This window comes from Pogona vitticeps, chromosome 3 (assembly GCF_051106095.1).
Source record: "Pogona vitticeps strain Pit_001003342236 chromosome 3, PviZW2.1, whole genome shotgun sequence".
In the NCBI taxonomy this organism is placed as follows: Eukaryota; Metazoa; Chordata; class Lepidosauria; order Squamata; family Agamidae; genus Pogona; species Pogona vitticeps.
This window is the reverse complement of record NC_135785.1, coordinates 37975748-38002667: the sequence shown is the minus strand read 5'-3', so window position 1 is coordinate 38002667 and position 26920 is coordinate 37975748.

Genomic DNA, 26920 nt, shown 5'->3' with positions numbered 1-26920 from the left:
CCTGAGTGCTCACTGGAATGACAGATCCTGAAGCTGAGGCTCCAATACTTTGGCCATCTCATGAGAGGAGAAGACTCCCTGGAAAAGCCCCTGATGTTAGGAAAGTGTGAAGGCAAGGGGAGAAGGGGACGATAGAAGATGAGATGTCTGGACATTGTCATTGAAACTACCAACATGAATTTGATCCAACTTCAGGAGCCAGTGGAAGACAGGAGAGCCTGGTGTGCTCTGGTCCATGGGGTCGTGAAGAGTCGGACATGACTTATAGAGTAAACAACAACAATTCATGGCTCAATATTCAATCCAAATGGAGAATGCAGCCACAAAATCAAAAGAAGACTGAGACTAGGAAGGGCAGCAATGAAAGAATTAGAAAAGGTCATCGAGGTTAAGGATGTGTCACTCGATACCAAGGTCAAGGCCATCCATACTTGTATTTCCAATCACTATGTATGGAGGTGAAAATTGGTCAGTAAAGAAAGCTGAGAGAAAAAATTGATTCATTTGATATGTGCTGCTGGGGAAGAACTTTCTGGATACCCTGGACTGCCTAGACAAACTAGATCAAATCAAGCCTGAAATATCTCTGGAGAGAAAAATGTTGAAAATGAGGCTACCCTACTTCGAGCACATCAGAAGAAGACAGTTTTTTTTCTGGAAAAGACAATAATGTTGGGAAGGACAGAAGGAAGCAGGATAAGAAGAAGAACAAATATGAGATCGACTGACTCTCTAGAAAAACCCACAGGCTTGAGTCTAGAAGAACTGAGCATGGCTGTTGAGGACTGGACATTTAGGAGATCTTTCATTCACCGGTTCTTCATAACCTTGACAGCTCATAACAACAATGTTTAAAGGCCTAACACAATTTAGACATAATAGTTTTTTTACATAATATGTCATTTCATTAAAAAAAGGTTTTTTAAAAACATGTTTGCTTATTTTTAAGACAGAACCAAAATAACTGTTATCTATTCATCTTACAAATTTAAGATGGTTTTTATTATGAATAGAACTAGTGCTTATTAAAGGGTCAAATAGCTTTTCTTATTGCAGCTCATCAAATCATAGATTGAATTTCTTTCAACAGCTCTCAACAAAACAATTCCAGCTCTCAACAAAACAATTCCAAACAAAGGTTTCTCACAGCTTTCCTCCTGCATTGATACCAATGAATGCTGAACAAATAATCTTTGTAAAAGACTTGCATCCAAATTACAGTACTAAATCAGTTATTACTGTATTGTTTACTGGTAGGAAAGACCTATCTAATGAGTCTAACATGAGTTTAATAGAATAGAAGATCAATAGGTCATTTAGATTAAATATTTTTAACACAGAAATATAAGGATCACTAACTAAAGAAATATGTCCACTATTTCAAAATGTTCTTACCATTGGTTTCTAAATTCATGCTTTTAAGTACCTAAATGACTGAATGCCACTGAAAACCAGAATTGTATAATGAGATTGCTTTCAGAATTCAACCTTCCTGTTTTGATTTTATTTGCATACATGAGCTATTCATGTCTTGAAATCTTATGATTACGTTTATCTCATCATAAAAAGATGTATTCTACACTGAAAGTTATGGCATCTATGGCAAATCACCTAAACAAATCTTAGCAATTTCAGCTATTTCCCAGTGGAGTCTATCCATAGAAAATTTCAGTCTTACAAGGTTATGGCATCTCCCCTATTACAAAGCCCCAGTTCATCAATTCAAAGCTGGAGTTCAAATATATGCTTGTACTGAAGGACAACCACCTAAAATCTAGAAATATATACCATGTGTTTGTATGGAATGATAGTTATTTGGGTCACTTGATGGTGAGCTTTGTGCTTATCTATTTCCAAGCATTACATTTTTTTTAAAAAAAGTATGTAATGTATTTGTTCTCCAACTGCCAAGACATCTGATACAGCTCAGCTTGTTAATGCCTTAGAATGTCAGTTGACTTTTTAAAACACTCTATTAGATTTGTTGGACTAACTTCTCCAAATAACGTTCAAAGAAACAAAGAAGGAAGTGGAGGTTGGGGGTGAGGGATATAGATTCTGCCATATGTTAGACATCAAGGAGGAGAGCAGGGACTATGGTCAGTTTAGGGAAAGTATGTGTGTATGTGTATAAGTGTATTATGTACACAATAACATTAAATATTTCTGAAGACACATTTTCAAGAAGCAGACAATGTGTTCATTCCTACACCCTCGCCAAATATGGTACCATTCAGGATCTTTTAGGAAATTGACAGCCAAACTGTATTTTATAGAACCTGAGCCAGCGTTAGAGCAGAATTCACATTACTGTTCTAGAGAGATGATATAGGCAGAATTTTTCCTCAGGGAAATTAGACAAACAGCCTCTGAGAAATCAGATAAACAGCCTCAAACAAAGCAACCCTATTTGCAAGCTGTGTGAGGTCAGAAAAACTTTGACTGTAACAAGTAGATAAGGATTCCTGTTTTTTTTTTTTTTAAATAGGCAACTTTGCTATATGTATTGCATTCATTTAAGGAGTGGAGGAATATTTCTTGATTTTAGATTGTCCGTTAATTGTGCAGTATGAGAAATTGAAGCAAACTGTTCAAATAGTGATGTACTTTTGCTTTGGTTTAGACATTTGGCAGCTTCCAACCTTTTCTTCATCACACAGAACAGGCTGAACAGTCCATTTTATACACTGTAAATGGTAGTCTCATACACTCCATTCGTACTAGGTACAAGCAGGATTTTTTTTTATTCTTTTCATGTGTAGGCCAAAGCATAAAGCTTGTAGCATTCAAACAGAAAATGCAATAACCAGCAGGAGATTACAGACAGATGTAATGACCCATGAATGCAAGGTCTCCACATAACACATTGTCCCTTGGCTGCAACAAATTTATGAATATCAATTCCCAAACATACCTTTTAACATTTTCGTTTTAGGACAAGGATGGAGAGGCCAGAAAGGAGTGGTCAATTGTTGAGGGGAAATGTTAACTCACAGGTAATAACACATATAACAGATGCATATAACATATTTAACAGATGATAGTATATTATAGTAAGTCTCAGGAGCTTTTTCTCACCCTGAACTGCTTCACCTTGGATTACAGACATTGCACAGGACGTTTTCTTAAACAAAAATGAGAATTGTTGAGCACGGATAAAAGACATTAAAAGCTACATATATCCAAGCAATGTGTATATGCACAATATTAATATGATTTAATTTTTAGAGGAAAAAGTTGACCTACTTCATTTCTTCCCAAGCCTTCTTAAAATGACTTATGTTCCTGACAGCCATCACAGTAGTCTTAATGATTCATGGTGACAAGAAGCAGTCAAAATGTACTGCAGCCTAAAAAATATGAGCAACATAAACATATTTTATTTACTATCTTATTTTATTTTCAATCAAAAGATCTTGCAAGAGTAAAGGGTGCAAGCATCAGGATTTCTGCTGAGGCTTAGCTCAACAAAACAAAATTACATGGAAATTGTCATGGCGATAAGGGGTGGGACAATCCTTAGTGATGTTGGTAAAGAGTGATGAAACTGATCTACAAGTTCATTCCCAGCCCTGCTACCTTACACCATCCAAGGAGGAAAAAAAGGAAAGGTTGGAACTTCAATAAGATTTCAGCTGGTTGAATCTTAATCCAGAGAGCCCTACTGCTGGCAGGCAGCATTGCTGAATTAGCAACACTAGCTCCCAATGTCTCTTCTTCCAAGTCAGGGGCTGAAAGTGCTTGATAAACAACTTGGCTGGTAGTCCAAGTGAGAGTCAGTCATCCATCAGTGATTGAAGTTAGGTCTCATTAGTTAGCAAGTCAGTTTCAATGCCAGTGGGAGGAGCATCAGCAGCAACTTTCTGTTCAACTAGGAGCAATGGGAAGCCTCCACTGTAGTGCCCCTCTGGACAATGCTGGCAAAGTGGTACCAATGCACCATTTTAAACTTGTCCAACCATCAACACTGGGAGGCTAGAATTGTGCTCCATGTCAGCAATGAGTTTAGCATGATATTAAGAAATTGCTGAGATTCCTATTTACATTTTGTTTACAACCTTGGTTCATGAGAGATGGAAGAGATAATCTGTGACATCTTGATTGAACAACCACTAAACACCGGTTAAACTGAATAATCTCATTGCTGTTTCAGCTACTTTGATAGAAGTAGTTACTTCTATTTATAGCTTCAGTTCTGTTTTTTTAATTTTTACAACAATTTAGAACAACAACACCTCTATAATAATTATTCATTGTCCAAGCCTAGCAAACATTTATAGACTGATTTTAAGAAGCAACACAAAACTGTAGCACTTCCAGTGTCAATTTTATGGATGGCTAAATAAGCATATTTTAAAAGAACCAAAATCTCTGATCCATATCTTCCAACATTTTCATCAACATGAAAATGAAGCTGTGTAATTTGCAATAACAACACTTGTGTTTGTAAGTCATATATATGGCCCTATGCTGTATATGTGTTCACAAAATGTGATGTGAGGGAACTTTAATGTAATGTTCAGTGCATACATAAGTGAACATGTGGTGGCTTGAGGTGAAAGCATACTGGAACAGAAATTTCTGTGCTTGCATACTTTTATGGCAGATGAACAAAATAAATAGAAGTATTGTCAAAATGCGGAGATGGAAAAATGGAAGCTGCTAGAGCATTTCAGGAAATGTTCACAGAAACTGCTCCATTTACTCAAATGGTTCATAAATTCCCATTGCTGTGAATTTGAAGTGCAGTCATCCTATAGAGGACATTGAGTCATCTATTCCATACCCCTATTTGTGAGGTTTACAAAAGTTTCAGGTTGGAAATGTGCAAACCATGAATGGCAGTAACTCAAAAGTTTAATGCTTAAGTGAAATTGAGTAAAAGATGATGTCAGTATGAAGAATCTATGTACATTAAAGGTCAAAGGTCAAAGTTGGGGAAATGTGAAGTTGTGGTTATCACTTTTGTTCAGCCATTGATAGTTACTTACCACCTTTGACTGCTTATCCTTTAGAGTTAACTACATGTTAAACACTGGAATTGCAGTGGTAAATTACAAGTGGATGTTGATTCCAGAACTGGAGAGAAATCATCTCCTATGGTCTTATTGATAGGCTAATTCAAACAACCTAACAGTAGATGAAACAACTAGTAAAAAAATGGAAGTAGGGCTCTGGTATACAGTTAGGCCAAATCAAAACTAATTCAAATGTAAAGAAAAATACTAGGGATGCGTGAGTACCATATGATTTGATTTGGTCTGGATAATCACAACTAATTCATTTTAGAGTAAGTTGATTTGTAGCTTCCTGGTTTAGTTTGTACCTAAATATTTCAAAGTATATGTACGTATTTATAATTGTCCAAATTGGAAGGGGGAACACACACACACACGAAAGTGAGGAAAATTAAGGGCTCTGATCTGGGATGGAGGGCTGAAACTCGTCACTATCAACTACTGATTATCTCCAACAAGCTGGCAAAGCCCTCACAAGTTCCTTTCTTTCTTTCCTTCTTCCCTGCCCCCCTTATTGGGAACCATGCAATTTATTCAAAATCATTCAAATTTACTCAATAAAAATATCCTTGGTTAGAGCCCGAGTGGAGAGAATACCTGAATGCTACTTTGTGTGTCACATTTGCCACCTGCCCTGTCCGGAACACAGGTGAGAAAAGAAATGGGGGAAAGCAAAGCAAAGCAAAATTTGCTGCTTATAGCACTCTCTGGGCAGTTTACAGTTTTTAATTATGCTGGCTACACATTGCCTCACACCCGCAAATGAGCTGGGTACTCAATTTACTTACCTCAGAAGCGTGAAAGGCTAAGTCAAACTTTAGCCAGCTACCTAAGCCTGCCAGGTCATGACCAGAGTCTTGGTTGCATTTTAAACACTGTTCCATGAGGCAAAGTGTTGCAAGTCAGTGGCAAGCATATTAAAAGTACAATAAAAATTTGGTGGTGGTAGGGAACTTGGGTCTTTTTCTAGTGCAACTTTGACCTGCTCCACTCAAAGCTGACATGATAGCACAAATTTCACACACTATCAGTTAATTGATTTGAATCGACAACTGCCTAAAAGCAAAGAAAAAAGTTCTCCAATGTGCACTCACCTTACCTCCTAAAAATTAAAGGGATGCATATTCCCTCACAAAATGGCTGCTAATCACAAAGGGATGGTGAATCCTCTCCCACAGGCTCCAAATTAGGGTTTCTAGGACAGTGAAGGCTTTTCATTGGCACTTGAGCTGTCAATCTCTTTTTTCTATGTACTTCCTCATTTTTCTGTTACAGCATTATTTTAATTTTCAATTGCTTTTTTAACCCTCAAGTGTCCAAGCAAAATTCAGTGCTCTGGAGAGTCCCAATTCAATGCAACTTCAGGCTTATGTTCTTCATTTCAGACACAAATACAGAAACAAATACTCTTGCTTCATTGAAATTCTGAATAATTTCCAAATCTAAAGCACATCCGTAATAAATACATGGTTCAGTCTTCATGGGTCATTGCTACTGACAGTGGATCACTGAGGGTCAGAGCACATGTTAAGGCAGACACATATTTCCTCTTCCGTCAATGTTATTCTTGCAGGTTTACTAATCTTCTGAAGCTATGTGCTTGAGACATCAAACAGTTGGCCAGTTTAAAAAAAAAACCAGAAGCAAATTAATTTCCCTAATGTGAATAAGGCAAGCTTTTGTTAGAAAAAAGAACATTTCCCCCCTCTTTGGGGTGTAGTGTTTTTATAAGGCGAATTGTGTGTTTCATCTAATGAGGCACTTCAAAAGTGTTTCCCTCTACTGTACTTTGTTAACTATCCATCTACAGAGGAACTGGAGCATTATGCTGGCGGTCCTATCTGGTAAAGATGCTGTTAAAAGTGTTCAGCCTCGAGTTTGGATCCATACTAAGTAAGGGAATGACCAGAGTTGTAAAACACTAACTTTCCCAGTGGTTTAGCCACTGGACTAAGGCAGTAATGTGAACTTTAAAAGTTGCCTGTATTAACATGCTTAGCTTAATGAAAGAACCAAAACCGGTAAGAAACTGTGTTTTGATTTGTAAAAGTCTCTTCTCATTTTAAGTTAGACTTACAACTCTCTCTCTCTTTCTCTCTCTCTCTCTCTCTTACATGTTCACTTTCCCCAGGATAAAAAAGGGGGGGATGGGGGAATACAATAGCTATTCATTTTCTGAAACATTTTTAATGCTCAGCAAGCAAGAACCACCTCTTGCCCCCAACATTAAGATATATAACAGATGCAGAACTGGATGGTGATGAATATACTACGACTGCAGAACTGTCACTGTAACACTCACCATCACATTTTCACCTGCTCATATGGTCCACAGCTGTAGTCTGGTGATGGAGTAATATTCTTTAAATGTTTGATGGAACCGAATGAAATTTCACAATACCAATTTAGATTTAGCTCTAAAAGAGAACCAGACCATGGAAATGGGCAAATTGTTCTGCAATGCCACAACAGTCTTTTCCACATGTTGTTTTAATATTATTAACATATTGTTGAAATTTTGGAATTTCCTTAGGAATTGGATTGATATTAGGATCTACATTCCCTCCCTGAAATATTTATTTCTTTGCTCTAGACATTTCCTGTCATTTATTAGTGCCAAAAAGATAGATAGATAGATAGATAGATAGATAGATAGAGAGAGAGAGAGAGAGAGAGAGGCTATATTCTACAAGTCATGTTTTTCTTAACTTACCAATAGGCAAAATGTTTAATGGTAGACAATCATGAGGTGCAGCATAGTGTTGCTGAGTAAAAATATTTTGGCTGAAATTTTGTTCATTTCTATGTGACATAAAGTTATAGCTGGCTAACTCTGCCAGGCCTTATACTCAGGCAGCCAGCATTGCCTGATTTGATTTTGCTGCATGGTTCATGTTGCAACTGTTGTGCAACATGCATGAAATGCTTCTACCCCACTGTGATTTTTCCTATTACTTCAGCAACTTTAAATTATGCATATGTAAAGTTATGGCCAAAAATATTGGCACCATTGCAATTCTCTCAGAAAATGCAACCCTTCTCTCTGCCCTGGAGCAGTTTGCAAAAGAAGAGTGGTCCAAAATTCCAGTACAGAGATGTAAGAAACTCATTCATGGCTACAGGAAGCAATTGATTTCAGTTATTTTTTTCCAAAAGGTTGTGCTACCAAATATTAAGTTAAAGGTGCCAATAATTTTGGCCAGTGCATTTTTGGGTTTCTGTGTGGAATTGTATCAGATTTGACTTTTCTTCTCTGTTTTTTGTGCTATTCCAACGCAAACCAAAGAAATGAATATGTGAGTACCAAAACATTTGCAACTGCAACAATTTTCTGAGAGAAGGATTGCATTTTCTGACAGAATTGCAAGGGTGCCAATATTTTTGGCCATGACTGTATCTGTGCAATAGGATTTCATCCTTTTAGTAGTTAATGTTTACTTCAATAACCATGAAGTGATGATTAGCAATTTAAAAGAACACACTTTTTGGCAAAGAACTTTTTTCCTACATTTATTTCAATATTTTAAAATCTCCAGAGATTTTGACTAAGTTCACTTTCAATATATAACATTAACATAACAGGAAGACAATATGTAATAATAATGATCTGTTGCTCATCAGTCCCATCTTACCATGATTTTTACAAAAATAGTAAGAATTACAAGCAGAAATTTCATAGAATATTTTTTCCTGAGGATATTTCTCAGGCTTCTTTTTCACATGCCTTCAAAATTAAGGCCAATTTGCAAACTTTTTTTCCTTGATTGATTGATTGATTGGCAGAGGTTGAAATTTCCCTTTGAGGAAACCAAAAGAGGGTGTGAATTTAACTGCCTCTTCTTTCTCCCTGCCAGATTTTATATCAATCTTGTTGTATATCCAAAACAAAAAGCCCTTTTTGAAGTGGTTAAAATAACAGAGAAATAATATGGTACACTATAGGGACTAGAAACATCAACATCACATTGCCCTCCATGTGCTTCTTTGTGTGATCACCAGCTTGTGGTTTCCCAAGACAGAAACCACCCAGTTCCAGCAAATGGCTTGAAAACTTCCTTATACAAGACCACAAAAATACATGCCCATCTGTATTGCCACTTCTGTACCCACTAGAGAACAGAAAAAAAGCTGGTGTTTCTACAGTTTGCTAAAATGCTATCTGTTTTTTTAAAAAATGCAATAAAAGAAAACAATATAATAATAACGTGCCATCAAATTAATTCCAACTTCTTGTTGTTGATGTTGGCATGCGGCCAACTCCAGAGGCTTTATATGGCTCTTGCCTCTCCAAAAGCTTGGAGATAGATTCAGATATGAAGTTTGTAAGGGAAAACAAACCTTGGAACTGAAGACAACAAGTTACACAGAGCCTCTTATCTAGCTGCTTCAAATCCTCCCCTTCATTAGCAGAGTAAAGACGTAAATGTGAGAAAATGCACGGAGAGAGTTCTGATACAGCTTATAACATTATGTCTTATACTTGGTAAGATATATATACATGGTAACATATACATTGGCATAGATATCTCAGAGCAATGTTATATTCACATTCAAGTAAAGCAAATGACCATCAACTGAGTGGCAAGAATGCTGCTCCCATACACTTGCTTATATAGTCAGAGCAGACTATCACTGCACACATGGCAGCTGAATATGTTTAACAAGCATTACATAAGCTTGTCCCACCTGTATGCTATCAGTCATTCATTGGCTTGATGTTACAGGAATGACTTTGCATTCTTTACCACATATTAAATTTAACTCCTTTTCACTTAAAAGAACAAATCCTGACAGTTTAGTCATTAAGTCATGTCCGACTCTTCGTTGACCCCATGGATCAAAGCACGCCAGGTCCTTCTGTCTTCCACTGCCTTTCGGAGTTGGGTCAAATTCATGTTGGTAGGTTCAATGACAATGTCCAGCTATCTTGTCCCCTGTTGTCCCCTTCACCTCTTGCCTTCACACTTTCCCAACATCAGGGTCTTTTCCAGGGAGTCTTCTCTTCTCATGAGGTGGCCAAAGTATTGGAGCCTCAGCTTCAGGATCTGTCCTTCCAGTGAGCACTCAGGGTTGATTTCCTTCAGAATGGATAGGTTTGTTCTCGTTGCAGTCCAGGGGACTCTCAAGAGTCTCCTCCAGCACCACAATTCAAAAGTATCAATTCTTTGGTTGTCAGCCTTCTTTATGGTCCAGCTCTCACTTCCATACATTGTTACTGGAAAAAGCATAGCTTTGACTATGCGGACCTTTGTTGGCAAGGTGATGTCTCTGCTTTTTAAGATGCTGTTTAGTTCCAACTTAAGGCAACCCTTTCCAGGGATTTCTAAGTATAAAGTACATGGGACTACTACACTGGTAAACTCAGAAGTAGTTTATGAATGCTGACTTCTGGGAGTGCTCTGGAACTGCGAAGCTTGTCAAAGGCTACATAGGATGACTCTTCTCCTGGGGCAACAGTGAGGAATCAAACTCCTGATCTTAAGCTACTCAACTCACTTAGCTATTCAGCTAGCAACAAAATATAATACAGATATTATATGGAGATATATGTACTTCTCTCTCTCTCACACACACACACACACAGAGAGAGAGCGAGAGAGAGAGAGAGAGCACATGCACATACTTTTTAACAAATTCCAGGACTTGTTAACTGTTGGTACTTAAGACTAAATGACTTTTAGTGGTTTGTTTTAATTCTGAATCCTTATTTATCAACTTTTGATTCTGGCCAAATGTTGAGTTTTTGAAAATAAAACCCTTAGAAAATAAATTTCAGATCCATCAGCTTCAGTGAAATAGGAGCACACACTGAGGGTTCAGTTTTGTGCTGACTTGGAGCCTTTATGCTTGCAGCTGCATTCACCCTGGGAAGATGAGTTGTTAATAAAATATGCAGCATTCATAACAGGTCTTTATAATTCTCTTTGTAATTATGCCACCATGAACATTGTGCAGTTTCATGGTGGAAACACAACTTGACTTGTCATTCCAAGACTCCTGGTGTTTTGTAGAATGTTGATATGGATCTGAGCCTTCAAATCTTGAAGCGTTTCCTTCTTGCAGCTTTAATAGGGACAGCGTAATTATGCCCTTATTTTCTTAGCCTATGCTCAGTGAAAATCAAAGCATTATCCAGTCTCTTTGTTATCTTTTAAGTTAGTTACCTTCTGTATGAAACAGAATTCTTTTTGCTTGGAGCTCTATACACTTTCAACCCCATCCATTCCAGATTCATATATCTGCAAGCTAGCTGAGCATTGATACAACTCTCTCTGCTTTAGTCTACAACAGTGATGGATATTTTTCCATGACATAGGGTTACAAAGAAGAATGCCGATTGTAGGGAGAAGATAGACATTCCAGAGACCAGCTATTGTGTTCTATAAGTGTACTAGTGGGACCATATTGGGAAGTTTAAATTCCATTTTGTTTGTTTGTTTGTTTGTTTAAAGAGGTTAGGGCATGCATATTTACAACAGGTGGGAGTTTAAAAAGACTGAGTACTTTAAAATGCTTCAATCACAGATAAAGTCATCTAAACCCAGACTTAAAAGGCTTACCGTATTTTTCCGTGTATACGACCCCCATGTATAAAACAATCCCCTAATTTTGACCCTTGCTGGAATCAGAGGAGCAGTTAATGAGCAACTGCTCCTCCACCTCCGTCTCTCCTACTGCTGCTGCCTCTGCTGCCCACCTGATCACCTCCTCCAATGCAAATGCTTTGCCTCCTCCTCCTCCTGCTGTCTCTGCCACTGGAGGAGACAAGGCGGACGCGAGCTGGAGGTGAGCAGCAAGACCTGTCCAAGCACATGCAAGTGCTCTATTTCCTCCACCTCCAGCTGCCTCCAACACCAGAGGGTACAAGGAAGACGTGAGCTGGAGGTGAGCCCCATCAGTCCCACTGGAGGAAGTGATCGGGCGAGCGGGGAAGGCAACAGCAAGAGGCCCTTGAGCATGTGTGACTGTTCCTTTGTCTCTGCCTCCTTCCATGTATAAAACAACGCACAATTTTTCCTCTAATTATTTCAGGAAAAAAGTATCATTTTATACATGGAAAAATATGGTAGTTAAGACATTTTGTGAAGACAGACTTAGGGAAATAATGTAATCAGTTTATGGGAGAAACAAAACAATATATATTTTAGCTAACTATGTAACATAATAAAATGACCGCTTAAAGTATCTAACAGTTATTACAACAAAAATGAACAAGGAATTTATTTTATTTATTTTATTTATCCATTCGACTTGTATGCTGCCCACACTCTGCAAGAGTGTCCAGGCAGCTTCCAACATCAATTAAAACAATTCAATTAAAACAAACACACTAAAAACCAATACAATTAAAAAAAAAAAAACAATCTACAAAAACAATCTAGATCCATGAATATCAATTAAAACTGAAATTAAAATTAAACCTTCAATTAAAAAACTTATGGAACAGAAAGGTTTTAACTTGGCACCGAAATATCAGTAATGCCGGTGCCAGTCAAATGTCATTTGGGAGGGCTTTCCAAAGACTGGGGGCAGCTGCCGAAAAGGCCCTCCACCTACAGGCCATCCCTCTCACCTCACTGAGGGATGGCTCTTTCAGGAGGGCCTTCTGGCTAGATCTCAGTTGCCGGGTAGTTTCATATGGAAGGAGACGGTCCTTCAGATATCCAGGGTCCAAGCCATTTAGGGCTTTATGTGTCAAAATAAACACTTTGAATTGGGCCCAGGCAACAACTGGTAGCCAGTGTAACCTGGCCAGAATTGGCTGAATAGGGTCTCTCATGGCTCCTCCACTCACCGGTTGTGCAGCTTGTTTCTGAACCAGTTGTCGTTGCCAGGTCATCTTCAAAGGCAGCCCCACGTAAAGCTCATTGCAGTAATCTAAACGGGTTGTTACCAGTGCATGTGTGACTGTCATGAGGCTCCATTTGTCCAGGTACGGCTGCAGCTGGAACAGTTTCCACAGTGGCAAGAAGGCACCCCTGACCACCAAGTCCACCTGGGCCTCCAGGGCGAGACTGGAGTCCAGGAGCACCCCCAGACTGCAAACCCTGTTCCTCGAGGGGACAGGGCAGGGAAATGGCCCTTCAATCTGTCTGATCAACCAACCTCTAATAGCACTTTCATCTTGTCTGGATTAAGCTTCAATTTATTAACCCTCATCCAGTCTATTATCAGGTCCAGACATGAGTTCAGTTTATAGAGTGCCTCACCTGGATTTGTGAAAAAAGAGAGGTAGAGCATGGATGTTCTTTATTACCATTTCTCCAAAGGGGGTATTCAGTACCCCATGACACATACAGAAGCCTCTTTGCCCTCAATAGCAAATCTCCAGCAAGTTCAACCAAAAGCCAAATATCAAGTGGAATGTGAAGCAATTACACAACAGCACTCTATTACATCTCTATTTTCCCCAAAGCTATAAACAGTGCAACCTAAAACAGATGCAGTTTCCAGCACTTTAAATTTTGAGTGAACACAGAAAGCCTGAAACTCTTATTAAACCAAGTGATGTTCTTGGTTTTTAAAATCAAATTATTAATACAAATATTTATAAAATCTAATGATGACATCCAGCATCTTAAATCCTGACATTTCATACTTATAGGATGGAAAAAATATTCAAAAGCTATTCCTACTACAATTCATGTGTGCATTATCTGTGTTTCTTGCATCAGAAGCAGTAAGGTATTGGCAAAATTAATTGGTTAGGTACATGCTTTAGTTACTTCATCAAATAATCTGTCAAATAAATGTGCACAAAGTTCTATACCTGTATGAGTAAACAGTATTTTTTTCCAACCTGGAGTCTTCTGTCATTGCAGTTCTAATTTTTAGAAAGTCCAAAAAATTTTACACAGGTATAAGAAACTTCTTCCACGTGCCTGAACAGCCTTAGATCCTTGCCACTGCCTGAAAGTTTTAATAAGAATTGCCCTGATGTTCTCTGTTTCCAACAGGGCATAAAGTGTGTGGGAACATATTTCAATATAGCAGAGTTCTGTAAAAAAATTCTAAATCTGGGGATAGCGTCATCAAAGGTCCTGATACTGTAACATCAAATCTCAGCAGCTTTTCTCCCCTCAGTTTAATATTAGTATGTCTAACATTTCCTGTAGTAAAAAGAAGTGTTTCATCTTATTTTGGAATTCTATTTTTGCTGTTTTTGTTGCTGTTCTTTAGTAAATGCATGTTATGCTTACGCTATATGCATAGGAATCTTAAAGGAGGAACAATGTGTTGCTTTTATTCTTGAAAGCTTTCATGGCCTGGATCCAATGGTTGTTGTAGGTTTTTTAGGGCTGTTTGGCTGTGTTCTGAAGGTTTTTCTTCCTAACATTTTGCCATTCTCTGTGGCTGGCATCTTCAGAGGACAGGAGTTAGAACTCTGTCTGTGTTCTGGTGTAGTGTATGGGATAGTTGAGTATTTGTAGCTGTGGGGTCAGCTTTTATTATTTTCAGGAGATTGGGTGATTATAGTGATCAGGGTGTTTTTTTGTTATGGGTGTATTGTGATAAGGGGGGAGATGATCTGTCACTGATGATGATTGATGGGTGTTGTTAGCTAGTCTTTTGTGTGCAGTGATCAACAGTTCTTGTGGTTGGGTATAGTTCATTGATCTTTTGCAGACTGTATTTTTCAGTGATGGGAGCCAAGCTTTGTTGAGTTTAGACTTTCTTCTTTTTTGTTGAACCTCTGCTGGTGTTTGTGGATTTCAATGGCTTCCCTGCTGATGTTGTCCAGTACTTCTGTGCTTTGAAATAGGATTTCATGTCCAGTTTGTTTCAGGGCATGTTCAGCTACTGCCAATTCTTCCAGTTTTAGTCTGCAGTGTCTTTCATGTTTTTTGATTCTAGTGTTGGTGCTGTGTTTTGTGGTCCCAATATATATCTGGCCACAATTACAAGGTATCCTGTATACAGTGGTGCCTCGCATTATGAGCGCGCCATTTGATGACGAAATCGCACCACGATGAAGATTTTGCAATCGCAAATGCGATCACAAAACAATGTTCCCTATGGGGGAATTTCGCTTTGCAATGATCGGTCCCCTGTTTCGTTAACCGATTATTGCAAAGCGATGGTTTTCAGCCAAAATGGCCACCGGGTGAAAAACATGGCCGCCCACTGTTTTCTGGCACGGATTCCTCGCTGCATGGGCAGCGAAAATGGCCGCGCTATGGAGAATCTTCGCTGGATGGTGAGTTTTAAGCCCCTAGGAATGCATTAATTGGGTTTTAATGCGTTTCTATTGGCTTTTTAAAATCGCATGACAACGTTTTCGTTCCATAGCAATTTTTTCGGAACGAATTAGTCATCATACGAGGCACCACTGTACTCCTGCAGTGATGAGGGGGTCCCTTTTGTCCTTTGCTGACCATAACATTTGTTTTATTTTTGTGGTGGGCCTGAATATAATGTGTAGTTTGTGTTCTTTCAAAAATTTCCCCATGACCCCTTTGACATATGGCAGAAATACTTTATTTGTGGATGGCTGCTTTTCTTCTTCAGTTCAGTGTTATTTTCTCATTTTGATGACTCTTGTGATTTCATTCTTTGAATAATCATTTGTCTGTAGGGCCCAATTCAGATGGATGAGTTCAGTGCTGAGAAACTGAGCTTCACAGTTTCGATTTGCACAGTCTAACAGTGTTTTGATAATGCCTCTTTTTTGATGTGGCTGGTGGTTGGAGTTTTTGTGTAGGTACTGGTCTGTGTGGGTGGGCTTTCTGTAGACCTTGTGTCCCAGTAGGAGGTCAAGTTTGCGTATGACCATGAGATCTAAGAAAGAGTGTTGTCCCTCTATTTCTTTTTTCCCATGGTGAATTGTATATTTGGGTGGATGCTGCTGAGATGGTTTAGAATTTTTTCCAGTTTTTTTCTTCACTGTGGCTCTAAATTGCAAAGGTGTTATCCAAATTCCAAATTGTGAAGGTGTCATTATGTGGATTGGTGATCACTGCAAACAAAAGACAAGCTAACAACACCCATCAAGCACAGTGACAGATCATCTCCCCCCCCCCCTTATCACAATAATACACCCATAACAAAAGCACTACTTTGGGCAGTTTAACAATAAATTAAAACACAAATTACATGAAGAATTTAAAAAACCCCACTAATTTTATCCACAAAAGTTCACATTAAAATATAACAGTTAGTCCTTAAGGTGTCAATTTTTTGTCCTTTTAAATTTTTTTTTAAAAAATTATTTATTCATTTATTTGGCTGCAATGCTTGCACAGACTAAAATAGCTTCTTCTTCTACATGCTGGATTATCTTTAACAATTAACATCTATAGGTACCATCTTGATTTTTTAGCTCCTTAAAACAGTTACTTTGTGAATATCTGCATGAGACAGGATTAGACTTCACTATGATAAACCTACCTGAACATAGGTAATAAATTGAAAAGCTGTACCTTAATCTAAAGTGTCTTTTATTAAAGAAAAGTGGTCATGTACTAAAACTGAGTAGAATGCTTTGGGCAACTCACCTTTGAAAAACAAAACCAAGTCCATCAGGTAAAACTGTCAGGACTTGGGTTTTATCTAGCACTGCACACTCTTTTATAAATTGATTTGCTTTTCTGCCAACCAACATGTCCATGAAATAGACTTGCTTCTGCTACAAGAACAATTATTATTCCGCCTGAGGTGATTCATGTGGTCTTAAAGCCCTGCAAACATCCATTTATACTCAAAACAGATTGGAGATAAAGTAGACACAAGCCGCCACTTCATGCAAGCTTTGATTGACAGGCTCGCCACTTCTTGACAGTTGGAGACCTGCCCCATGGCCTGATGGGAGTCTGTGTCATTGTGTAGAGCTGGACAGAGTGAGGCTGTTGGTTGTCAGTCTGATGATAAAATCTGCAAGTATTTGAAAAATGATAACCCTGCTACATGCACATCCAAAAGTTGATGGATCATTAACAGAATGAAAAGGGATCAGTCTAGCTTTTTGAAAGAGCAGCCTCATGTTTCTTCACATACATAGAATTGCTGTACATTTTACAACAATGAGGGAACTCAGAAAAGCCACAAAATTTCCTTCACTATAATTCATGCTATGGAGTTGCAGCCACATATTTGGTTGGTTCCTTCAAATACCTATATACAAAACAGGCTTTGGTTTAAAACTGTGGTGTGAAGATATAATTGACTTAGTTCCTTTCATCATAGTGAAATATTGTACATATGATTCTTACCTTCCTAGGACGTGCTACACAGAACAGCTTCAGAATCCATCTCAAAAATCCTGGGTGAATTTAGTTAGATCCATTTTGCCGAACTATGGGATTTACACAGGCTCCCTTCCTACCTTTGCTTCAAATAGAGCTAAACATCTGGTTAAAGAAAAAAAATATGTCTTTACTCTAAGAGGCAGGATATCCGTGCCATCTTAGAAACATTCTATAACTGTTGTTTCCCTTTGTATAAAACATCATTCTGTTTGGAAGACTACTTTGTTAATTTAACCTCAGCCCCTCTAAGAAAAGCATTTACAGCTCTGTGCTTTCAGTGTATGCCAACTGTAATATTAGTAGGAAGATATGAAAATGTTGCTTTTGATCAAAAACTTCATATATGTGGATCAAGAAAAGTTAAAGATGTTTCTCATTATTTGTTAAGATGTCCTTTTTATGATCATCTCAGGAGCAACTTCCTTGCAGACATACTTAGAACTTTGTGTGATAGCCCTCCTCTGGCTCAACTCTGCATGCTGCTTGTGGACAGGGATGTATTTACTACCCAAAAAGTAACAAAATTTGCCCCGGCAGCAAAGAAGATTCGTGCAAACATTTTCAAAAAGGACTACCTGAATACATGAACAAACTCCATCGAAAAGGAGGGAAGAGGCAAAGAAAAAAGGAAAATCACTATGGGAGTTTTCATTCTTTTATGACAGCAATAAGGCATCACATTTTTCACTAGTGATGGTATTCGCTTTAGCATAAAAAAAGGTGTGAGTATGTGTGTGTTTGTGTGTCTGCAAAAAGCTTCTGGATTTTGTTACAAAAGGTTGTGCAAAGTACAAGGGTAGACTTTTTTAAACATATAATTTAAGATTTTGGCACAAAAAAGTTTCCATGATTTATCTATGTACAAAATACAAAAATTGCAGAAAAACTCTTGCCATGCCACCCAACAATGATAAAACTTTCAATATGTTTAATTCCCAACTACGAGAATGAAATAAAGAAGCATTTGCACCCCTGGTTCGATATCAGAACTTTTCCTTATGCAGATATGATGTTTTTTCAAAGGCAATTTTGTTATACCAGTACAGTGGTGCTCCGCTTGACGATTACCTCGTTAGACAAGGAAATCGCTTAACAATGAAGTTTTTGCGATCGCTTTTGCGATCACAAAACAATGTTTTAAATGGGAAAAATCGCTTCACAATGATCGGTTCCCTGCTTCAGGAACCGATTTTTCGCTTTACAATGATCAGAAAACAGCTGATCAGCGGGTTTCAAAATGGCTGCCTGCTATTTAAAATGGCTCCCCGCTGTGCTTAGGATGGATTCCTCGCATTATAGGCACCACCCTATGGAGGATCTTCGCTGGACGCTGAGGTATTTCACCCATTGGAACGCATTGAGCGGTTTTCTATGCGTTTCAATGGGCTTTTTCATTTTGCTTGATGAGGTTTCGCTTAACAGCGATTTGAACGGAATGGATTATCCTCATCAAGCGAGGCACCATTGTAAGTTAATTGATCTCTCACTTTCTGCTACTCCTGCTCAAACTGTTTCTGGCTTCTTTTTCTCCTCAGTTCTCCATAATTCTCATATCCCAATTCCCTCTACATAATATTTATGTAAATTATCACAAGCCTTACATTATCTCTATTTCTATATGTGCCTCTGCCTTTATCTGGAGGAGTTTCAGGAAGGGCAAAATAAAAGGGTAAATAAACTAATGTGTTTCTCATGCTAATAATCTGGCACAGTATGGTCACAAATAAAATGTTGGCTTTGCATTTCATCAGTCCAAGAGATGTGAAATGGCTTAATGCCCAACATAGCCTTCTGTATTTGATCACATGTGAGTGAAACTCAGCACATACAAACAAAATACAAACAGGATATATTTTCCCCCCTACAACACTTGTGTAGAGCAACACCATTTAAAGTGTGAAAAGTATTTCGCTTTATAAAACTGCAAAGTGGCAGAGTGGACATTCCCATGAGAGAGAGCACTTGTAAATATCATACCTTCCAACTGGTGTTTGAAGAGTACAGGAAGGTACAAGAAAAAGTCATTTCCACAGACCTCAGGTTAATATTTATGAGAAGAGAAAATACTGAAAAACGGAGGACCAGCAAGGTAAATAAAGGTGCCCTAATGCTGCGGACTTGGTGGCGCTGCGAGTTAAACCACAGAAGCCTCTGTGCTGCAAGGTCGGAAGACCAGCAGTCGTAAGATCAAATCCATGTGACGGAGTGAGCTCCCATCCCTTGTCCCAACTCCTGCCAACCTAGCAGTTTGAAAGCATGTAAAAATGCGAGTAGATAAATAGGTACCACCTTGGTGGGAAGGTAACGGCATTCTGTGTCTAGTCGCACTGGCCACGTGACCACAGAAACTGTCTTTGGACAAAATACTGGCTATATGGGTTGGAAATGAGGATGAGCACCACACCCTAGAGTCGGACATGACTGGACTAAATGTCAAGGGGAACCTTTACCTTTACCTAATACTGGGGAAGGGAAAAGAGGTCCACAGTCCACTTTGTTATTTATGCCACAGGTTTCCTTGCTCTGGAGGATGCATGAAAATGATTGTTACAGGAATACATTATTTTTTTAATGCACACATAGATTTACTTCTTCTTGAAACTTAGTCCATTTCATTGTACAAGTAGATCTTGGGGAGGGGGGGGCGAGATTGAACTTGTTTCTTTCTTTGGCTATCTGTGCATGACAACCAACCACAAAACAGACTGATTTGCACTCTAGGAGATAACTGGATTTTAGCAAAAAGCTGACTGATTCAACTACCCCTTGATTTCCAAAGGGAAAGAAAATCTAAATATAAAATAACAATTACAGAATAAGATCCAGCCTGGTACAACGATGGCCTCTTAGTAAAATAAGAAGAGAAATATATTAATCTTCACTTGGCTTCAGATAAAATGCACTTTGGTATAAAACAGAATCTGTGTTATAGTCCAAATAAAGTTGTATTTAAATTTCATATAATTTAAGAACTCCTGGATAGTGCAGTGTTTTAGATATCGTTTGATTCCTCATTGTGCCTCCTTGACACAGGGGCTGGACTTGATGATCCACAGGGTCCCTTCCAGCTCTGCAGTTCTAAGATTATATTATACATTTTTTTTCCAGAGACAATACTATAACTTTAGTTATCCTAAATTAACATATTCACTCTGGCCTGACACCAAAGAGTGCTGAAACTATACTCTCCAGAGAAATTGGATCAACAGTGACTCTGGTTGTAGGACATGACTCTAAGCCCTATGGCGATACAAAATGATGGCCAATCTGTTATTTTCTGCACAGATAGCAGCCTAAAGAGTTGACATTGTCTAGAGGGGCGGGGCAAAAATATAATAAATAAATAAATAAATAAATAAATAAATAAATAAATAAATAAATAAATAAATAAATAAATAAATAGAGGGACGTGGTGGCGCTGTGGGCTAAACTGCAGAAGCCTCTGTGCTGCAAGGTCAGAAGACCAAGCAGTCGTAAGATCGAATCCACGCGACGGAGTGAGCGCCCGTCGCTTGTCCCAGCTCCTGCCAACCTAGCGGTTTGAAAGCATGCAAATGCAAGTAGATAAATGGGGACCACCTTGGTGGGAAGGTAACAGTGTTCCGTGTCTAAGTCGCACTGGCCATGTGACCACGGAAGATTGTCTTCGGACAAAACGCTGGCTCTATGGCTTGGAAACGGGGATGAGCACCGCCCCCTAGAGTCGAACACGACTGGACAAAAAAATTGTCAAGGGGAACCTTTACCTTTACCTTTAAATAAATAAATAAATAAATAAATAAATAAATAAATAAATAAATAAATAAATAAATAAATAAATAAATAAATAAATAAAGTTGTGAGACTTGGCTAGCTGGTGGTGGGGAGGGTCATCAACGTGTTAGCTGTCCAGGAACTGGCTATTGATGTGACAGCATGAACCTGAGGCTTGGAACTTGCCAGATGGGTTTAGGGTCAGGGTAAACAGGTACGCCTGGCACCTGCCTCAGAGGTCCACACTACAGTAGGCCCCTCTGAAGAATTTAGAAAGTTAAAGGTTCAATGAGTTGATCAAGTGTGGGCCTAGTTAAGCCTATTACCTGTGCCTTGTCTCTTTATTTATGGGGTGGGTGGGCAACCATGTTTATGATCACCTTTTCTTAAAAAAAATTAAAGGGGGTGGGTGGGAAAGGGCTTTTACTTAGCATCATACGACATTAAATCTATACTCCCTCAGCAACAGTGTATGTATGGCCACCCCCACCAGATTAAAACAAAGTAAAAGTACAGCAGCTTGACTGTGTGTTACATGTGGAATGTGCCTGTTTGCAGTTAAGCTGCAATAAATATTCCTGTTTCCTGGTTTATTGCAAATATGTATTTCCAGCCCAGTTCATCTCCTCGAGATTTCTCCCTTAGTCTAAACATAAGTGGCAGCATGTATTCAATACGGAGCTCTTCATATCCATATCCCATTAAAAAATAACTTGGAACATCTACCACTGTCATGTTGCCATATGTGGAGCAAAAATGAGCACACCTATCATGTCCACATGTGTTCCATACTTCCACATCTTGATTTTGTCTGTTTTATTCTTTTTTGACATACTTTTTAAGTGGTGCCTTTTCTACTTGTACTGTTTCAAGATATATACATTACTTGTGTGTGTTCTATTCCATGGACTAAATTTGTGGTATTTAGCTGTGTACATTTTTCAGAAATTCATATTTTAATTCAGTGTGTCAACAGGCATCTATTAATTTCCAAATGGAGTGTCCAATCTGCATCCATTCTGGATGGTATAAGCCAAGGAAGGTGTATATCAAAAATATGCTGGAGCAGATTCCTTTTGTGTCCCTGATGTCAGTTCTATATGATACAGTATCTCTGTGTGTGCCAACCTAAAGGCTTTATGCAAAGGCCATGTGAGGGACTGTCCATAATCTACAAGAATTCAAATTTCAGTGGACGTGATCTTTTTGCTTTCTTTCTAGTTGCTCTGATTGGTTGCTTGCTTGCTTGCTTACTTTCTTGAAAGGATAGATGGATATGCATATGCCTTTATAAATAATTCACCTACTAATTGCTAAATTGCTAAAACTCATCCTTGTATATGATAAACAGCAGAAGACAGGTTGTAGCTTTTTTGTCAATTGCTGTTCTTGGTTTAGAAAGAGATCTTACTGGGTTTATTTTATTTATTTTATTTCATTAGCTTTATACCCCACCCATATAGACCCATAGTCTACTCTGGGCAGCATTACAAAATTTAAAAACAATAGAACCAATAAACATGCAAAAATCCAAGATGATAAAATGTAAATATTAAGATACAGCAGGAGGGAAAGCCTGCTTAAATAGCCATGTCTTAAGTTGACTTCTGGGTTGGTTTGTTGCTCCACAGCGAGATGCTCATAAATGAACTACAATGAGTGGTTCACCTTTGGATTATGCCTAACTTGTCTTTCAACTATTCCAAGACTAAATTACCTTTCAACTATGCCAAGATATTTATACTCCTAAAAAAACAAAACAAAAACTATTGAATTGGTTTGCAAAACGTTTCTGTGATTATTTAAACCAGGCTCCAAACAGAAACAATTGAAGAGCTACTCTGCTGGTTGCATATACAACAACCACTTTTTGCTAAGGATGCTATGCAACAAATCACCTGCTGAATTCATGGGAAAAGCTCTTTCAATTCCTCTCCATTTAACTGCATCCGAAGGACAGAACATTCTTTGCTATAGTGTGCTAACTTGACAATTAATACCAATGGAATTTACCTGGCTGAAATTAGACGTGATAACTTCATGACTATGTAATTAATTAATCAAATGGATATCCTTCCTGACACATGAAGTAATATCACAGGAAAATGTTCCCATGTCAAATATCTGTCACAAACCTGTACAATATGCATCCTCCAAAAGCAAAAGGAATGTATCAATGCTGTATGGATTAATAAGATCTCCAAGGTCTTAATAAACTCCTAGTTTTCTTTCCTAACTCTAGGATTAGAAAAATGAAAGTGAAGGGAATTGTTAAGCATCTTCAAGACCCCAGCGTATGGCTAGTAGAATACATCCAGTCTGCTTAAATACAAGTCATTTAGGCTAAATAATGCCCAATTTAAATAGTGGTCACTTCTGATGAAATATGTATAGAGTAGCAGTGGAAAAATTCAAAGGACAGCTTTAAAAAAACAAACAGGTCTTTTACTGGTTTGTGTGTCTATATACATCTAAGAGTAACTTACAAAGAGAACTAATGAAATATTTCATCAAAACCTTTCAGCTCCTGCCTTCTTCAGTTGTTCTGGTAAAAATATGCAATCCTATATTGCCAACCCCCCCCCCTGCACTTCCACACACTCCCCCAACATACAAACACCAGTAAGAGGCTTGTTTCAGTTTTATTTTATTTTTTTAAGCCACTACAAATTTCTGGGCAGCTGTCAAGAAAACTACCAGTTTCCACCTTCCTGTATTTCTTTTCAACATGCATGCTTCTGAACAAGCAAGGCTTTCTCTCTCCAGAGAAACAGCAGGAAATACATGTTTCAAATCAATCCATCACCCAATCCAACACAGTCAATCATACTTCCCATCACTCTCATTTCTACTTTTCTGTTTCAGCTGATCCATTATAAAATATCTAATCTCCAGTTCAGCTCATGGAGGGGAAAATCTGCCAGCAATAACATTAGAAGTATAAGAAAGATGTAATATGAAATACTTCTCCTCTAAGGTGGATTTTCATTTGTAAAATTTCCAATGGCATAGCATATACTGAGAAACAATTCAGTAACAATAGAAATAATACTTGCCAAATTCTTTATTCTCTTGATTTAAGCTTTCTTGACATGATGAGAAACTTTGACCAAGAATTTTAAAGCTTGTGAGATTCCTTGCAGTCGGCTGAGAGATAGTGCTTTTATTTCCCTCGAAAGGCCTTGTAATTTGTTTAGTATGTCTTTTTCTTTTAAGAAGCAAAGCATAGATTGTGAAAGCAAGCACAGAAGGACAAGTTAAATGTTTAGAAAAAAATACAAACAACATGGAAATTGCACGCTTCCGCATAACAATGTTGCATAACACCCATGCAAGATCTATATCCAGGACATGCTCTCTAGTGGTGAGAAATAAATGTATAATTCTTTGTCCTCGAAGCTAAGGTCAAAAAGAGTGTCTGTCCTTGACAGAAACTGTAATGAACTGTGAGGAACTGCAGTACCACCATCTAAGTCAACAGTGGCTTTCTGCTCCCACCTGACCCTCATCTTTAACACATGAATGCCAGGCAGATGCAACATACTCCTCTCAAAGCAGGAAGCAGTTGTGTTATTCAATATGGGTGGTGGAAATGGGGGAGAAATTCAGTTCAACACACTTTTAAGGTACCTGCAAAACTCACAAATCACTCTTTCAGAAAAGAGAACCTGTCAGATTTTTCTCATCTGTAATATGGATCGGATATGTGTGTGTTAAATGCCACTTCAGGGAAAATAAATAAGAAAAGGAGTGTGGAAAGAGAAGAATAGCTTATTTTAAAAACCTTAAAGTGTGGTTTGGATACAACATACATTATTACTGTTCAGAGCTCCTACATCCAATATTAGAACTGCAATGTTGTCATCCAGTCCCCAACAGGAACTGATGATGATAAAGAAATATCACGTTATTACAGATCATGTTTTACATCTAATTTCATGATGTTGGCAGGAAGTGATAGTGGTAATAGGTACTAACAAAGAGATCATATTTACAATGTTTAATTGTTAGCAGTTTCAAACTGGAAATCTAAAAGAAGATCCATTGCTGCAGATGTAAAATCATACTAAAAGTCTCAATGAGCTGATGATGTAATTATTACAGAAATTATTGGAGCAGTTGGATTTGTGGGAAGCAACTGCACAAGCCAGCACTGAAAGAAAAATCATATTCTCAGAAGTGTCTGCATTCAGTCCCTCTCTGTGCCTCTTCTCTCTCTCCCTTTCCCTGGTAATGTTTCCTGCTTTCTTATTAATCACTTTCCAGAGAGAATATAGAGGAAATTGTGTTATTAGGACTATGCAGTGGCCGTAGAGTGTTCCATTCCCATTATCTCTTACAGAGCAAAGAAAAACCAGTAGGCAAATATACAGATAGTGCAACACATCTAAATTATTATGATACATTTTTATGAATTCCATATGTTCTGTTTTCCATATTATTTCCATGGAAGTACTAGTCCTTTCTTTCCTGGAACTCAAGTAAAATAGAGACTGCTTAAAATGGGTCTTTGGTTCAGAAATCAGAACTAAGTTGAGCACTGAACACCCAGTCAAATGGAACTTGTCTCTCACAGGGGCCAAAATAGAATCAAATGATCAAAATATTTCCAAAGATTTCCCATAGAGCAACTACGTCCAGCTTCCCAGTTTTTCTTAAGTGGCAATGGCACATTTTAGTTTCTTATCTTCATCAAGGTGATCCAGAAATCTTGTGGCTATAGACTGACAATAGTATTAGTACTGTGTCTTCAGGTGTACATAAAAATGTCCCCCAGTCACAAAAGTCATTTGAATGTGAAGACAGTGGCTGAAAACCAGTAGTAACTTGCAGCTAGAATACCTCCATTGAATCAGTGGAATTTGGTGTGTCTATATCTTTGTAAGTTTCATTGATTCAAGTTGTGATTTACAACTGGATTTCAGCCAATAAGTCTTTCTCTACAAGCTGCACCGATTCATCTGATAAGTTCCTCCTGCATCATAACTGGAATTTTCTCCCTTCCATTGCATTGAATATATTATTGTATTGTAGAATCAGTTGGACAATATAAATGATGACCACTCAAGCTACCTATGATAAATAGGGTGATTAAGGATGGCTCAACCACATTAATAACAGGGTTCCTTCTACCTCCCCCAAGCTGCAGGTCATTGAGCTTGCTATTAATCATTCTTCAATGGGAATGGAAGTCAACTTCACCTGGTCACCTTTATGTGAAGGTGAGGAGGACGGGGCACCAAGGAAGCCTCTTCGGTCCGAATGTATGCCCAGACATTAAAGAATAGGCCATCACCTTCTGTGTGGGTTCCTAGCTTCAATCTGAGCCAGTAAGAGAGCTTTAGGTCAGAAATTATTCAGACATACAGAATTACTGTGATAGCAACCAGAATATTTCATTGATCTCTAGGCAGCATTATCCATGTGTGTCAGAATTTGAAGTGTGTCTAATTTATCTGCAGTATTCAAGAGAAATGAAAAATAAAGATTGTTGTGGCCACAATTGCTAAATCAATGATGGAATCCCCACCTGGCCCTCTAGCCTTTTCCAGAAAGCCATAGTCCGATTGCCATCATATCACTATTTTATGGTTTCCTTCCTCCCCCCCCCCCCCAATTTCATTTTGAAAGCTGGAAATGCTTCTTCTAAGCCTTAGTCACTGACACCAAGGGCTTAAAGCTAAACTCTTTTTTGTTTCCACCTTATATATTTCAATTCTCCCACTACTGAAATGGACCCCAAGATCTTCCCCAACATTGAACAGAACCTTGTGTTGAAGAAGCTTTCCTCCACCTTTCTCTGGGAAAGATAAGGGATTCAATTTTTGTATGAGCTTCCTGAAGATTTATGTTTCTGGTAAACATTTTGCAGCTGTTTGATGAATTACAGGAAGGTCTGGGGGA